Here is a 6,181-nt window from a genome sequence, read left to right as displayed (position 1 = left end):
ACTGAATCCCCAAAAGGGTTCAAAATCTGGCCTCAACTCGAGGAAGAATTCACCAAGGTATGTTTTATCATAAAATATCCAATTTTAATCATACTGTACTTCAGGAAGCTTGAGGATGGCGAAAATAAAATTTTAAATTTTCATGTTTATTATTGTTTCTTTGTTTCTTGTCATAATTTCGAATTGTTGCAGTTCTGTATTTTGCCTATAGCGCCTCTAAAGTGTGAAAATTATTTTAAACTAGTTGCATAGCTATTAGAGTTAGAAAAAAAAGCTATTTAGCTATTAGAAAAAGCCACAAGTACATGACATCTGATTATCTAAAGATGGCAGAAGACATGGAATACAAAGCTGTTTAAAGGATAATTAAAAATACATGCATATGTTATTGTAAGACAATAAAAATACCATAAAATCTGGGTAATGACAACTTCCAGTTAAAACTCAATAAATGAATTTCATTTTTAGTTATAAATAGGCTATCCCCCCTGTATTCACACAACAATCTTCTGATTATAAGGCCTCCCAGACAATTTCTGACCACATTACCTTAGAGCCTGAGACTCTGTATAACTTTTTAAAATTAATATTTGTTTACATATTACTATTATCTGGATTTCCCAATAGAAAACTTCTTCTATTGTACATTTTTTTCTATTCTGGCTCAGCAAAAGTCCTTTTAGATACTGTCCATGGATGATTTCCACAACATCAATGCTGTAAAAACACCAACTGAGAGAACACTGACCAATGCTCTCCATATGGCAACTACTTGACTTTCATTTAGTGTCTTTAGAGACTTCTAGGCCGACGGGCAAAGAAAAATTCACCCTTGGGCTCAAAATGAGGCTCAAAATGAAACCCTTTGACAGTGGTTACGTCATAGGTCATTCACTTGAAAGACGTGGGTAAGAGTAGCCAGGCTAAAAATGAAGGAAAAAAAGAAAAGGAAATGCCTAAGGACTGTGCAGCTTAATGACTAGGATGTGTTTTGAGTCTCTTAATTTACAGGGGACAGGAGCAGGACGAACAAGGGTGGGAGTCAAGAGATAGAGGTATGGGAAGTGGGAGAACACTGTATGGGAAGTGGGAGGTTCTGACTCCACTGTCCCTTCCCCCACTTGATGCAGTACCTTGTCCCTAAGTAAAAGGTAAAGTCTGCATAGAGCCAAGTGGCCCATCAGGCCAGGCTTATCTTGGTTTCTGTAGCATGAACTGACTAGGAGTATTTCTACTACCCCCTGGATAGGATGCTAGTTGATCACAGAGTTACCCCCAGGATTAAATTCACCAGTACCCATATGTACACCTTTGTGGAGAGAGGCACTGTGAGAGTAAAAGTGTCTTGCCCAAAAACAAAACACAATGTCCTTGACCAGGGCTCGAACACGGACCGCTCGATCCATTGCTGAGCGCACTAACCACAAGGCCACCGCACCTCCCACCTTGTCCCTTAGGCCTAACCTTAACCCTAAACCTAAAAAAAAGGAGTCTGTAGATTTCAGTCAACTTTACCTCTTTTATCACTTGTGTATTTGAGACAATTTCTAATTTCCTCACTTTCTGCCATTCAGTTTACTGTACCAAAGCCTGATTTTAAGTGATTCGCAACTACTGACAGAACTTGTTTTTGCAACTTACAACTTCAGACTTTGCACAAAATTTCTCACTGGAGAAGAGCAATGTTGTAGAACTTACTACGATTATCAGTTGAGTAAGGCGGGACGAAAGTTTGGTCACCAAGTTTTAACGTAAAATCGTGTTGTTGTCACGGGCAACTTACCTCGTTTCCGTTGGTAACAATATCAACAGCCGTTGGTCACCTGTCGCGTCGCCTACAATTTCGCGCGCTTTGCTGTCAATTGATGTCAAAGGCCGACAAGTTGCCAATGGATACGGAGCCAGTTGCTCGTGACAACAACACAATTTTTACGTTAAAACTTGGTGACCAAACTTTCGTCCGCCTTACTCAACTGATAATCGTAGTAAGTGATGAACTAAATGTAATAAATATTAATTTGTAAGAAATGTATCTGTTCTTTAATACATGCTTTTGTGTCTAGTATCTGAGTTAGATGCAGCGAAGATATATTACCAATGGTTTGTAGACGACAGTAAACCAATTCAGAGACACAGTGGCATAAACAAACCCACTTGTTAGCTAATTTATCACAGGAAAAAAATAAATACATATAATTACATATATATAATTTATTGCCATCAGGTGCTATAATGTCTTGTAATAAAGTGGTTACAAGTTAAGTAAGAATCTTACAGAAGGGAGGATGATACAATATTATTACTAAGGGGATCATAATTAATCTCATATTGATTCAAAGCATGTGATATGTACATGTATGATTGCAATGTAAAAATTATTTTGTAGTGATTGAGCAAAGCTCATCTGAATTAAATTAAATGAAAGGAAAAACAACAACAGTCAATTATTTATATAAGTTGATACAATGCACATGTAAGATAGGGAAATAGAAATCGAAAAGCTTCAAATGACTGAGTAAACAAAATAAACTAGTGGGTTTCATTGACGAGTTGATTACTGCCTCTCTGAAATGTTGAATGTCTTCAGCATCAAAAAAAGTGAAACTTGACCACATTCCATAAGTGGAAGCGGTTTCTTGTAAAAAAATACAGGTGTTTGGGCATTTTAAAATATTTAGTTACATGTGCATACATGTACAAGGAAACGGTCTTGAAAATTTCCATGTACTATCAACATTTAATCGATGTAAACAAAAAAGACCTCAAGCAAGGAAAAATTGTCAATGAACCGAACATATTGAGCGGTCTTGAATGTTTTCAGTATTTCTAGCGTTCACTGCGGCCAACAAATCACAATATTTTCGATTTCTACTCCCTTCGCAAACGCCACCATTATATGAATGTCGGCTTAAACAATCTTTAATGATACAGAAATATCTTGTGAATGAAATGAACAAATGTAACAAATGTTTTATTTTGACAGCAAACGACAGGTACAGAAAATTTATTTCACCCGTTCCAAAAGGCGCAGAAAGTCAGAAAGGTGATAGAAACGCCAAAACGCCAGTCTTTAAAGACAAATTCTTATCAAAGTTTCTTGGACGCGTTGCGAAACATAATCTCAATGAACAAGCACCACACGTCGGCGCAAAGTGAGTGTGAATAAAACGGTCCCGACTTACATGTAGTACCTTAACCATTTCGCGCAAATTACACTTTAAATCCAACCAGTCTTCAAAATCCTTGCAAAACATGTATACAGGACCAATCTTCTGCTTTGCTGGATACCCATCGTTGATTTTGACAATTCTGAGGCGAGGGCGGCTGAAGCAACACGATCCACGCTTCGTCCGCTCGAGCTGGCTCGAGTCAGCAAACTACACATTACTCCACACAAAATGACTCCCCTGTACCACTATTCTTTACGAACATTGCTTGAGTATTAAAAACCCATTTAAGGGCGTCAAGCTCACCAATAACGAGAAGTATCAAGGATATTTTCAACCTTAAAACGAAGCAAAACACCGATCTCAGAGAACTGATCGATCGAAGGACAACACAGCCCGATGGTGATGACCACTGACCAGTTACTGTGACGTCAAAAAACGTATTTCGGCGGTGTCGGGGACGTCAAGAGACGCGTGAAACAGGCACGTGCATGCATGATCCTTTATTTCGGTAGACATTAATTTGGTCAAGGAAAAACAAAAACAAAAAAAAACAGTCGGAGACACTTCTCTCTTCTCCGTTCCTGGAGCGATGAACTTACAATCTTAGCTCTACAAAGGTATTTTGACCTTTTCGCTGTTCCAGGACAAACTAGCTGAGCTCTATAAAGCTGAGGTCTTTGGATTGGTAGCCTACGAACAGGCTGTCGTGCGTTGCGGCAGGACCAAAGTCGATAAGTCGCGAGAGATGCGTCAACGAGCGAAACGAGCTGGCTTCGTTCGCCGACGGCTTTGCTCGCGCCACCAACGATGAGAGCCTGCTCGCAGGCTATTGGATTTGGAGACACTACATCACGGAAATTAGATACTAATAACAGTGAATTTGGTAGAAATAGCGTAAGGTATGGTCGGGCCCATCGTATGGAATCAGGAGCCATAATCGGGGACGGAGACCGTAAGCGCGCGCCATTTCAAGTATTGGGGTTGTCCCCATGACATGGGACAATAATTCTATTTTTAGAACAAATTCCGCCATCACCTGCGGCACACGCGTGTACATGCTGCGAGGATTTTTGCGGATATCGCGCGGGGGAAATGGCGTCCGAAATACCCGAAATGTTTCATATTTTTGCCCCACAACTCAACGCGTTTACGTCTGTTGGAAGTTTGCTTAAGTATTTTCGTCGTAAGCTGCTCCAGTTTGAGTGAAGTAAGACAGTGTCGAATTTAGGTATGTTCCGCTGTAAGCTTATATATATCGCTGACCAAGTTGTGTTCCGACTGATGCTTCTTTTACATGAGCTGTACATTACTAACTACTTAATAACCTCGACCGTTCGGTCGTTACGGGAAAATCTCAAACTGAGGCCTTGCCGTATTGACCTCGCTATCGCTCGGTCAATACGGTAGGCCGAGGTTTGAGATTTTCCCGTAACGACCGAACGGTCGAGGTTATTAAGTTGTTTATTATATGGCTCATGAATTTAACAAAGAAAAGAAAGAAATTATTCGAGCGGAAGTCGTCAATTTACATCCGGCGATGCGCGCGTTTACCGATTCATTCATCGTCTCAAACCCAGGGCAAAACTACACAGTCAGTGACCTTTACGTATTCTGTGAAAAACACACATTTCTTTACGGGAAAAATGATTGTCACAGCCTCAAAAAGGTATTTTAGTACCGTGGTGCCACAACTTGATGGGGGAGTTTTTCCGACTTTTGTGGCGAAATGTCAACGCATATAGAAAAGACAGAAAGTGCTTCAAAATAGTCCAAACCAACGGTCTTTCGGTGAAAGAAAATACTAATGCTTCAGAATGTACTGCTCAGAATAACTCGATCTCCGCATTCGCTTTGGACAACATATCTTCGCCTTCTTCATTCTGGGATTTATGGATGAACTTTTCAAGCATTGTGAACGTCTAAAACTACCTGCAGTTATCAGAAACAGTGCTACCGACAGAAACCGCTCGATTGTTTATATTTGATGATCCTGGAAGTTGATTTACATTTGCTTGTGTTAAAGCGAGGGAATCTATTTGATAAGAACTGTTGCGGAGTTCAATATTTCAGTAATTGTTGTGAGTAAGATGATAACTTATAAGTTTCTTAGTGGTGTTCTGCTCAGGATGCACGACAGATCTGCCAATGGTGTTTTTCACTTAGCGATTTTAGCTTTACCAGACTCGGTAAACTGCGATTGTTTTTCACCAGTGCCCGCCAAGGTTCCGGCTGGTAAGTCAAAAACGACTTCCATATAAATTTTGTTTAGGAAAAATCTCTAAACTTTTAGCAACTCGGATTAAATTTACTTTCGACCACAAGCCAAAGCCATATAATAATCCACTTTAAATTTCACATATGTTGAAGATTAACAGCTTTTCCATTACACAGCAAAAAACTAGCTGGATATATTTAACAATTAGACCCGTAGCCCTTGCGGGCTACGGGTCAATAGCCCATTCGGCTTCGCCTCATGGGCTATTGACCCGTGGCCCTTGAGGGCGAAGGGTCTAATTGTTTTAGTATCACCCAACCAGTCGGACAGAAAAGGTAATAATAAAGTTAGCAAATGCAAGTTGAAGAAATATTTATTTGGGAATAAAACGAAAGAAAGCGTCACGCTCGATGGCGCCAATTTCGCTACTCGATGACTATTACTAATAGTCCCCTAGTAGCGTAGCCAATCAAAATGCAGGATTTGCATTAGTCCACTAGTTGGGTGATACTAAATCTAAATAGCAGAGCTTCAGGACTTCATAGTTTCCTAGCTCCTCTTGCCACACGCTTGCGAGAAATTTGTCAGTCTATCGCGACCGAAAAGTAAGACAAAATAATTGCTAGTTTGAGTTTCGCTTGAATTGTAAGCAACGCTTGATGTTTCATCAAGGCTTAATAACTTTACGTCCGTAGATACTGCTCAGTTTTATTCGTGTAAAAATCCAGTAAATTCTCTGTTGTCGATGAATGAGAGCGCCCGCCGATGCGTGTTTTTTACAGTCAGTAAACATGAC

The sequence above is a fragment of the Orbicella franksi genome, chromosome 12 (assembly GCF_964199315.1).
Source record: "Orbicella franksi chromosome 12, jaOrbFran1.1, whole genome shotgun sequence".
NCBI lineage: Eukaryota > Metazoa > Cnidaria > Anthozoa > Scleractinia > Merulinidae > Orbicella > Orbicella franksi.
Note: the sequence above shows the minus strand (reverse complement) of the source record.